This window comes from Capsicum annuum, unplaced genomic scaffold, assembly GCF_002878395.1.
Source record: "Capsicum annuum cultivar UCD-10X-F1 unplaced genomic scaffold, UCD10Xv1.1 ctg999, whole genome shotgun sequence".
Taxonomy (NCBI): Eukaryota; Viridiplantae; Streptophyta; class Magnoliopsida; order Solanales; family Solanaceae; genus Capsicum; species Capsicum annuum.
The window spans coordinates 1659156-1671430 of NW_025896087.1; positions in this window are offsets into that span (position 1 = coordinate 1659156).

Consider the following 12275-nt stretch of genomic DNA (forward strand, 5'->3'; position numbering starts at 1 on the left):
TCTTAGAAGTCATCCTTGTATTCCAGAACTATGTAGTAAACATAGGTTGAGACATCAACACTGTCAGATAAGGGTTGATGAGGTGGATAAACACTATCAGATGAGGGTCCCACTATTTTCTTTTGGGGACACTGTATGATGAGGGTCACTCATAACTTGTCCTTACCGATGGTGCGGTATTGACCCCCTTCCAATTGGGGTTATAGAATAGACCCCAACTCAGCTATAATGCATTATTTGGGCCATGTCGGTTAGATGACTACTTCCCACAATCTTAGTCTCAGTTTCAGTAATAGAGCTCAGATAGTTCTACAGCATTCGGAACTATCAAATACAGTCAACTCATAATAGTATGGAACTCAGATAGTTCCATCAGAACCTAGACTGTCAGATACAATCGCTCAGTATTAGTTATTTCAGCTATACAATTATCAGTATCTCATGGTATCAGTACTCAGGTTCCGTAATCATGTTATCAAAAACTCAATTACAGTTATTATGTATCCATACTTGCATTCTCACGTTCATGTTATATAGTTAGTTAGTTCAGTTCATGCATATGTATCCTTTGCATTCAGCCTACCTCACATACATACCAGTACATTCAAATATATTGACACATTTGCGCTATGGTGTTTTATACCATTGGTTCAGAAGCATGACCTCCAGAGCATTAGTAGCCACTAGATTTAGTAGTGAGTCCTCATCATTCAAGGATGATATTATGAGATATTTCACTAATTTAATTTAGATTTCAGTAGATGGAGTTAGTTGGAGACATGTCCTATCAACTTCTTATTCTGATAGTTAGAGGCTTTTCAGAATATCATTTTTAGACAATTTATTTTAATTATTTTGGGTATTTCATGCCCTACCCAAATGTTATGGTTTACAGTTACGTTCCATTTTTGAACCTTATGGACTTTCAGCCTTTATTTTTGCATTATACAATATATTTTGTAGTGTTTAGGTACAGATATTAGTTATGGGTTAGCTTGTGGTCCTTCAGAGTCATGAGCACCGTGTAGTATTCTGGGTACTTGATTCGGGGAATTCCGAACTTAGTATCCGATCCTAAGGTTTAATAGAGTCCTAGAAAGTCTGAAAGCCGCATCTAGTAGAGTCTTGTACATGGGTGTGTTGCACGCCAAATTTATGTGCAGCAGGCTATGAGATATTTTAGGAACAATTTCCCTTTTTTCAGTATCCATGTCGTGCCAGTGAGCATGAGCTCAAAAGTCAACTCTCAGTCTAATCCGGTTCTTCCTTTCTTCTACAGAACATGCCTCCCAAAAGAAGAAATGAGAATCAGCTAGCCCCTCAACCCGAATATTCTTTGGGCGAACATATTTCTCATGTAGTGTTTAGAGATGTATTCACTACTCTTGGTTAGTCAGTTACTGCTTAGAATGAACGACCAACTGTCGTTTTGGCCAACCCTGTGGCCAATTCAGCTACAGCCAGGATTCGGGACTTCACTCGAATAAATCCTCCATCCTTTTTCGGGTCTAAGTTAGATGAGGACCCTCAGGAATTCATTGATCAGGTTTAGAAGGTTACAGACATCATGAGGTTTACTTTGAGTGAGAGTACTGAGCTAGTTGCATATCAGTTTTAGGATGTTGCTCATACTTATTACAAATAGTGAAAGTCAGAGAGGTCAGTTGATGCAGGACCTATTGAGTGGGAGGAGTTTGTCAATACATTCTTAGATAGATTCTTTCCCCAAGAGCTGAGAGAGGCCAAGGTGTTAGAATTTATCAACCTCAGGTAGGGCAACATGGCAATGAAAAAGTATTCTCTTAATTTTACTCAATTAGCCAGATATGCCCCTCATGTGGTTGCAGACAACAGGGCTAAGATAAGTAAGTTTATTTCTGGGGTGAATGATAGTGTGGTCAACGAGTGTAGGTCTATGATGTTGAATAGTAACATGAACATAGACAGGCTTATGACTCATGCTCAACAAATAGAAGACCAAAAGATTAAGATAAGGGAGAAGTAGAATAAGAGAGCAAGGACAGGTAGTTTCAACTTTGCTCAGCCCAAATCAGGAGAAAATTGTTCTGAATTCCATCCTAACTCATCAGTTCCATCTCCTTCTTCATCTAGTGCTCCAGCTCTTAAGTTTAGGGATAGTAATAGAGATAGGGCGCTAGGCTCTAAGTCTTAGGGCAGTGTCAGCAATGCCCGAACTAATCCCCTTTGTCAAACTTGTAAGAACCACAAGGGTGCTTGTAGAGATGGTAGTGATGTCTATTTTGGATGTGGCAAGTCAGGCCACAGAGTCAGAGATTATCCCCAGTCAGGCTATCAGGGTCGGTATAACTATTCCTCAGCCCAGTTTGGTAGCCCAAATCAGTAGGGTGCCACTTCGAGTGCTATTAGTAGGCAACACCCAAATCGACTTTATGCCCTCCAGTCCAGGCAAGATCAAAAAAATTCTCCTAGTGTAGTTACTGGTATGTAACAGATCTTTCATGTCCATATTTACACTTTGCTAGATCTAGGAGCTTTTTTGTCTTTTGTTAATCCTTACATAGCAGGTGATTTCAGAGTCAGTCCCAAAATTATAGTAAAGCCCTTTTCAGTCTCTACCCCAATGGGTAAAACCATCATAGCCCGATGGGTATACAGGAACTGCCTGGTTATGATATTTCAGAAAGTCACCTCAGTTGACTTAGTCGAATTAGAGATAACTAATTTTGATGTCATTCTTGGCATGGATTGGATTTTTTCCTGCTATGCCATAGTCGACTGCAGAAATAGGATAGTCCAGTTCCAATTTCCGAATGAAACTATCCTAGAGTGGAGGGGTAGTACTTTAGCTTTCAGAGGTCAACTTGTTTTCTATATTCGGACACAGAAAATGATATCTAAGGGATGTATCTATCATATTTTTTAAGTTAAGGACTCTAGTTCTGAAACTCTTGAATCAGTCCCAGTAATGAGTGAATATTCAGATGTCTTTCCCGAAGATTTTCCAGGAATTCCTCCCGAAAGGGAAATAAACTTTGACATTGATCTTCTTTCAGATACTCAGCCTATATCTATTCTGCGATACAGAATGGCACTAGTAGAACTCAAAAAACTGAAAGAGCAGTTGAAGAATCTCTTAGATAGGGAGTTCATTAGGCCAGTGTGTCCCCGTGGGGTGTACCAATTTTATTCGTGCATAAAAAAGATGGTTCTCTCAGGCTATCATCTGCTCAGAGTCTGGGAATGTGACATTCCAAAAATAACTTTTTGAACTCGGTATGATCACTTTGAATTCCTAATCATGTCCTTTGGTCTTACCAATGCCCCTGCAGCTTTCATGGACTTGATGAATCGTGTGTTCAAGCAGTACTTGGACATGTTCTTCGTAGTCTTCATTGATTATATTCTTGTCTATTCCCATAGTGAACGTGATCATGCAAACTATCTCAAAATTGAACTTCAAACTCTCAAATCCTATCAGTTGTTCGCCAAATTTTGTAAGTGCAAATTTTGGCTAAGGTTAGTAGCATTTCTTGGTCATATCATTTTCGGTGATGGAATTAGAGTAGATTCTCAAAAGACAAAGCAATAAGAAACTGGCTTCGACCTATCTTTCTATCAGATATCAAGAGTTTCTTGGGTTTGCCTAGCTATTACAGTCGGTTTGTTGAGGGATTTTCTTCTATTGCATCCCCTATTTCCAGATTGACTCAGATAAAAGTCAAGTTTCAGTGGTCAGATCCTTACAAGAAGAGTTTTCAGGAGTTGAAGACTCGACTCACCTCAACTCTAGTTTTGGTTCTTCCAGATGGTTCAGATGGTTTTGTAGTGTATTGTGATACATCCAGAGTAGGTTTGGATTGTGTCCTCATACAGCATGGTAAGGTCATAGCGTATGCCTCTAGACAACTTAAACCCCATGAGAAAAATTATCCTACTCATGATCTTGAGTTAGCAGTTGTAGTATTTGGCTTAAAGATTTGGAGGCATTAACTTTACGGAGTTCATGTAGATGTGTTCACAGATCATAAGAGCCTTTAGTATGTATTTTCTCAGAAATATCTCAATATTCATCAGAAAAGGTGGTTAGAGCTCTTGAAAGATTATGACATGAGTGTTCTTTATCATCCAGGCAAGGCTAATATAGTGGCCGACGCTCTCAGTAGACTCTCTATGGGTAGTGTTGTTCATGTTGAGGACAGTAAGAAGAAGTTAGCTCAGGAAGTCCATCAGCTTACCAGACTAGGCGTTCGCTTAGTCGATATAGAAGAGGGTGATATATGGGTTCAGAGTGGTTCAGAATCATCTCTATTTTTCGAGGTAAAGGAAAAGCAAGATAGAGATCCCATTCTAGTCAAGTTGAAAGAGTCAATCAGGATCAAAAAATAGAGGTTTTCTCCCAAGGGGGAGATGGTGTTCTACATGTCTGGGTCATCTGTGTGATCCTGGAGCAGATGAATTAAGGAAGTGAATTCTTGCAGAAGCACATGGTGCGTGCTACTCTATTCATACAGGGGCCACAAAGATGTAACCCGACTTGCGGGAGATCTATTGATGGAGTGGGATGAAGAGAAAATTTATGGAGTTTGTGGCTAAGTACTTTACATATCAGCAGGTTAAGATAGAGTATCAGAAGCCTAGTGGGTCCATGCAAGAGTTTATTATTTCTACTTGGAAGTGGGAAAAAGTAAACATGGACTTCGTGACGGGTTTTCCTTATAATCGTCATCAACATGATTAAGTTTGGGTCATTGTAGATAGGATGACCAAATCAGCTCATTTTCTTCCAGTTCATACCTCATATTTAGCCGCGGATTATGCCAAACTCTATATCAGAGAGTTGGTTAGATTGCATGGTGTTCCACTATCTATTATCTCAGGCAGAGGTACCTAGTTTACCTCTCACTTTTTGAAAGTGTTACAAAAGGGGATTGGTACCTAAGTTCATCTCAGTATAGCCTTCCATCCTCAAACAGATGGTCAAGAAGAAAGGACCATTCAAACTTTAGAAGCTATACTGCGAGCGTGTGAAATTGATTTCAAGGGTAGTTGGGATGACCACTTGCCTTTGATTGAGTTTTCATACAACAACAACTATAATTCCAGTATTAAAATGGCTCCATCGAAGCTCTCTATGGTAGGAGGTGTAGATCTCCAGTCGGTTGGTTCAAAGTTTGTGAGGCCTCAGTTATAGGGCATGACTTAATATTCAATGCCTTAGAAAAGTCTAGTTGATCAGAGAAAGACTCCTTTTAGAAAGTCTTCCAAAAGGCGAATGGTACCCAAGTTTATCTCATTACAGCCTTCCACACTCAGATATATGGTCAAGAAGAAAGGACCATTCAAACTTTAGAATCTATGCTGCGAGCATGCGCAATTGATTTCAAGGGTAGTTGGGATGCCCACTTGCCTTTGATTGAGTTTTCATACAACAAATATCATTCCAGTATTAAAATAGCTCTATCAAAGCTCTCTATGGTAGGAGGTGCAGATCTCCAGTCGGTTGGTTCAAAGTTAATGAGGCCTCAGTTATAGGGCCTGACTTAGTATTCGATGCCTTAGAAAAAATCCAGTTGATTAGAGAAAGACTCCGGGCTGCTCAGAGCCGACAGAAGTCTTATGCAGATGTGTGCAGAAAGGATCTCGAGTTCGAGATTGTTGACTATGTTTATCTAAAGATATCTTCCAAGAAGGGAGTGAAGAGATTCGGCAAAAAGGGAAAGCTCTGTCCCCGATATGTCGGTCCCTTCAAAATTCTCAGTCACTTCAACAAAGTAGCTTATGAGCTTAAATTGCCTTCAGATCTAGCATCAGTTTATCCAGTCTTCCATGTCTCTTTCCTCAAGAAGTACATAGGTTACCCAACAGTTGTAGTCCCTATTCAGAGTATAGATGTTTAGAACAACCTCTTTTATGAAGAGATTCCGGTCAAAATTCTTGACTATCAGACTCGCAGACTGAGGAACAAAGAAGTCTCTCTAGTCAAAATTCTTTGGCGGAATCAGTCCGTTGAGGGAGCTACTTGGGAAGCAAAATAAGACATACATACTAAGTATCCTTACCTTTTCCCCGCTAACTCAGATCAAGATCAAGGTAACAGTTCTCCCTAAGCTTTTCAGTTTTCATGTACTGATTTCAGTTACAAACTTGGTATCAATTTCAAGTTTAGAATTCTATTATAAACTTGGTACTAAGTACCATTGCATATTCAATCATATGTTAATGCATCAGATTAGTCATGTGTTCATGCATCAGACATGAATTCTCCAAGTGGGAAACTCAGTTATCAAAAATCTCAGTCATGTGTTCATGAGTTAGTTAAGTCGTGAAATCATGCATCGGATATCCATGCTCAGTATAAATCTCAGAAATGTGATTCATGTTTCAGTTGTTCATGTTTACTATATACTTCAACTCATCATTTCTCCCATCTCAGTCAGTCGTATTCAAGGACGAATGTTCCCAAGGGGGAGATATTATAATACCCAAAGTTTCCTAACTAATTTTGTCCCAAGAATGTCAAGTATTGGTTCTAAATTGAATGATGTTTATTCCATGGGGAATTTTCAAGATTTTCACCTTTTTTGTGTAAAATTCAATAAGCTTTCCATCGATACCAGATTTGCCTAAATCTGACAAGCGATTAAGAAGTTATGGATTTAAAGTTTCAGTTGTAAAACACTGTTATCTCAGTCAGTGGCGCGTCGCGCCATAAGATAAAATGACATTTGTCAGTTTCCAGTAAGACTCCACGATTTCACCATGTCGCGGAGGGCTCTCAAATCCCAATTGTCAAAATCCAGTGAAGCTCCGTGATGACCCCGTGTCGCGCCATCCTCCAATTTCTCAGTTGTCGAATTCCAGTGACACGGCACGATAGCACCCCGTCGCGCCAGGGGTTCATGTCGGGAAATTTTTCACAAAATTTAAAAGATGCGTCTAGGGTTAAATAGGTATTTTCTCATGATTTTAGTTCAGCCTTAAACATGAAGTTTAACCCTACATAACCTAAGGATATCATTATTCACTCTATTTTTTCTCAATTTCTTAATACACTCTCAAGGCCAAGAAACCCTAATCTTAAAAATTCAAGGGCAAGGATCAAGAATCTCTCTAAGGATCTTTATGGAGTTATATTCTAAGGTATGTCATGTGTTGATTCATGGGTGTCTTTCACCCATGAAGCTCAAGAATCTCTTTTCAAAATCCAAGATTTGTATATTTATGAATGTTCATGATTTGATTGAAAAGAAAAATTGATGTTCATGTTGTTGGTTGGTTTCGTTCCATGTTATAGACTATTTATTTACAAGAATTGATTCTAATATGTGATGATTTACATGATATTCATGATAAACCCTTCAATTTACAAGTTGGTTTATGTATCTATGAATATTAGATGTGTTGATAATTGTATAACCAAAGCATGCTCCCCATATATTTGATTAAATGCCTATGTGATGGAAAAGTGCCACACTAGTATGATAATATGAAATCCCCATTCATGTACAAGTTATGTATATCAAGTGTTTGATGAAATTCCTTAGCTAATGGAATATGTATTGTTGATGTTGGTCCTGTATTAAAGAAAGTCATGCTTTGTCAGTTTCTTTCTATCGAGTCCTAGGGGTACTTGTACGCGAAAAATATAGCTGTGTGCCTAGAGTCAGTGACATGATTCACGATATCCTCAATCAATCCATGATCCATAGAACTTAGTCAGTTATGTGACTCAAGGAAGCTTAGTAATTCAGTAATCTCAATAGAATTCCATCAGTTAACGGAACTCCATGAATTTAGCGTAGTCCCATTCAGTTAATCATATTCAGTGTCTATTCAGATAGGAGTAGGAATTAGCACCGAGTGAACCCAAGGATGGGAACACACACTGTCAGATTAGGGTGTGATTCTGAGAAATCATCCTTGCGTTCAAGAACTATATAGCCAGCATAAGTTGAGATATGAAAACTATCAGATGAGGGTTGATGAGGTGGAAAAACAATGTCAGATGAGGGTCCCACCATTCTCTTTTGGGAAAACTATCAGATGAGGGTCACTCACAACTTGTCGTAACCGTTGGAGCGATATTGACACCCTTCCAATTGGGGTTACAAATTGGACTCCAACTCAGCTATAATGCGTTATTTGGGGCATGTCGGTTAGATGACTACTTCCCACAGTCTTAGTGTCAGTTTAAGTAATAGAACTTAGATAGTTCTACAATATTCAGGACTGTCAGATATAGTAGTAACGACCCGAAATCGCCTCCCAGGATGTCACATGGACCCTAGGGCTATAAGTAGCCCCAAGCTAACCCATAGAGCCGGTTCCTGCTGATAACCCTTAATTAAAGGAGAAAATTTAAATTTAACCACTAGCACATCCATGTTCATAAAAGGGAATAAATGAAAGAAGGGGTACTCAGTCCAAATGGTCATGATAAATATATCCCAACAAAACCACAATCTACCAAATAGTCTGACAAAGCCTCTACAAACCCAAAATCTAGAGAACCGATGGGACAGTCCCCTAACAGACTCAGGATGAACTGTAGGTAACAACATAGTCTTTTAGTCCCTGCAATATCTAAAGATCGGTCCTCAAACCAAGAGGAATCACCACTGTAGGAAATGTACGTGAAGTACTCGGAGATCATGGGGAAGGCTGGGACGGAGCACCTGAACCTACATTATGAGACAATGTAGCACATAGACATATATGTGGATCAGTACATGGGAATGTACTGAGTATGTGAGTGTGAATGCATGCATATAAAACAATATCAATTTTATTCATTCAAATCATAATTTCAATATGAGATGACTCATATGGCTTGAATAAGTATGAAATATAAAGTTCATAAATCATATAACATGAGGTATATTACACAAATCTCATGAGCCATCATTCTTCAAGCTCAAAATCCGAAATCTTCTCTTATTCTCAATACTTAAAACAAAAAGGGCTTTAGACAGTACTATTAACTATACATATGGGATGGTGGGTAAAACAACTTTTAATGTTCAAGATTTTATATCTCTTCAAACTCAATTACTAGAAATACAACCTCATGAGATTTTACAACATACGTAGAGGCATATCATGCAAGTTAGGAAAATATCTCATTTCAAGTTAGGAAAATATCTCATTTCAAGCTTTAGCAGAAATCATCTATCTCAAGAAAAAGTACTTTAGTTTAGGGAAAATAGTTCATAGGAGGGAAAATACCTTAGTTTGCAAAGGAGTAGCTGATTTTAAGTTTAAAAGGGCAGGGAGGTTCTCGTAAACGACATAAACCATGCAAGCTACATGGAGTCCAACGTTTTGTCCTCCTAAGGAAGAGACCCCACATTAGGGAGGAGCATCATACTCTTGCCAGGGAGTATCACCTAGGTCTAGTGATCACTAAACTAAACTCGGCCCAGGGCCAATTCATAATCATTAGAAACTCGGCCTTAGGCCCATCCTACGGTGGCATGTATTTTTGGGGTAATAAACCGTAGTGACTTATCCGCTCGGTAATAAATACTACTCCCTTTAGATTGTTTGCACTCATCTCATAAGAATCCACTTTTAGAATAATCTCATGGTTCACCACAAACCCAATGATCAAATCGATAATCTCATATAATGAAGTGGGTTTCAAAATTCAAGGACCATTAGGTCAATTCATTTCTCAATCATCTCAAAATACTCAAATCATGGTGTCTTATAGCATAAGAGTTCATAAAGGCACAAGTCCCAAATAGGGCTTTCTAACCCATAGTTCAATATCAAATTAAAGCTTATCAAAAGCATAATATATAGCATATAGATTCATAAATCATATGATAATCCAGGAATTTCAGCAATTTATCTCAAGTCTCAATTTAGTCATATGCTTCAATATCTCAAACATTGCAAATATTAACTTCTGATGGAGTAAAATCATGGGGTTTATACCCAACTGTAATTTCTCAAGAAAATATGCAAAAAATCATGCCATTTGACTCTTAATTCATGGAGAATATCAAGATAATCCATTCAATAATAATGGGTGAAAAACCCCAATTCAATTTCATGTAAAACCTCATAGATTTCAGGAAAATCATGATGTAAATAAGCCTTTTGGGAACAAGGGTGAAAGGGTTACCCTTGTTCAAAACCCCACATACCTTAGATTAGGATATTGAATGAACAAGTTTCCTCTAAAATTACTCTTCTTACTCTTGGGAGAGGATTCTTGAAGTCTTTGAACTTGGGAGATTCAATTCTCAACTCACTAGTACAGTCTTTGGTGAGTTCTTAGATTTCTTGGGGAAGAATTCTTGCTTTGATATGATTTGGAGGAGAAAACCCTAGCCCTTAAGTGTTAGAGATGAGCAAATGACTCCAGCTGGTTCATCTAGAATATATATAAAGATTTAAAGGAGTAGGAAGGACCGAAATAACCTTTTAAAAATGAGTTAAAAATTATTGATCGGGGTCTGCGACGGTCGAAATGATGGTCTGTGGATGTTTGACGGTCCGCCAGATCATCCACCGCTTGAGGGCCAAAAATAGAACATACTACCTTAATGCCACAGTTGGAATGATGGTCCGTTGAAATTTTGACGGTCCACCAGATCGTCCGTCACCCGAGGGCCAAGATGAGGCCATACTGCCTTCACTTGACGGTTACCGCGATGGTCCATCTAATTTTTGGCAGTTCACCATTTTAGTTGTCGTACGATGTCTAGAAAAAGGAGTCACTTCCTTGGTTTGACGGGATGATCAATGGTCCATCGAAGACTTGACGGTCCTTCGGATCAACCGTCAAAACTGGGCGATTCTATCAACGCTTAGGAAAACGGCCATAACTTCTCACCCCGATACCAGATTTTGATGAAATTGGTATCGTTGGAAAGCTAACTCAATTTCCCACACACTAGGAACTTATTTTTAGGAAAATTCCACAAGGCTGAAATAGTAATCAATTAGGGAGTCCTTTCTCAATCTCTTAGGGCTGGAATTACACTTCATTTGACACACATCCAAGGTTCAAACTACAAGGGAATTTTGCAGGGTCTTACAATATCTCCCTCTTGGGAACATTCATCCTCGAGTGTCGCTAGGTAGGATAGGGTACAGGAAAAATAGAGTATACATAGTTGAAACAATTACTAAACGGTTCTATATTTTTCTAAACTCATGACCACTCTGGATATTGCAAGAACTCATACAAGGATGGATGCATATCTAAACTTTAGATAAGAAGGGATGAATTAAAGAAGAATAGTACCTTTGGATTGATCTAAACTTGTAGAAAAGAGGTGCGGGTATTTGGCTCGCATGTCTGTTTCTGCCTCCCAAGTAGCACCCTACACAGATTGCTTCTGCCATAAAACCTTAACCAAGGGAACTTATTTGTTCCTGAGTCTACGGATCTGAAAATGTAGGATCTCTATGGGAATCTCATCGAAGAAAAGACTACCCTAAATATTGACACTCTCTGAAGGATCAACCATAATAGAATCACCAATATGCTTCTTGAGCATGGAGACATGAAAGACAGGGTGAACGACGGACAACTCTGAGGGCAACTCAAACTCATATGCTACCATGACAACATGGCTCAAGACTCTATAAAGGCCAACATAACAAGGATACAACTTCCCTTTTTACCAAATCTTTTCACCCCTTTCATGGGCGAAATCTTCATGTACTCCCAATCACCCACCTCAAACTCAAGATCTCTCCTACTCACATCGGCATAAGACTTTTGTCGACTTTGATCCATCTACAACCTTTCTCTAATCACTTAAATTTCTCTATAGCTTTAAACATTACATCAGGTCTAATCGCGGCTGCCTCACCCACTTCAAACCAACCCACGGGCGATCCACTCCTCCTACCATACAAGGCCTCAAATGGTGCCATCTCAATGCTTGCATGGAAACTATTATTATAGGCAAACTCAATCAATTGCAAATGCTCATCCCAACTACCTTTGAAATCAAGAGCACACACCCTCAACATATCCTCCAGGGTCTGAATGGTCCTCTCAGCCTGACCATCTGTCTGTGGGTGAAATGCGAAACTCAAGAGAACTTGGGTACCAAGACCCTGCTGAAACGCCTTCCAAAACTAAGAAGTAAACTGAGTACCGCTATCCAAAATCATAGACAAGGGGACTCTATGCAGCCTGACCAACACCCGAATATACAATCTAGCATAATCCTCAATAGTATAAGAAGTATGCACGGGCAAGAAATGTGCGGAGTTTGTCAACCTATCCACAACAACCCAAATAGAGTCATGATGATGATACAAAAGAG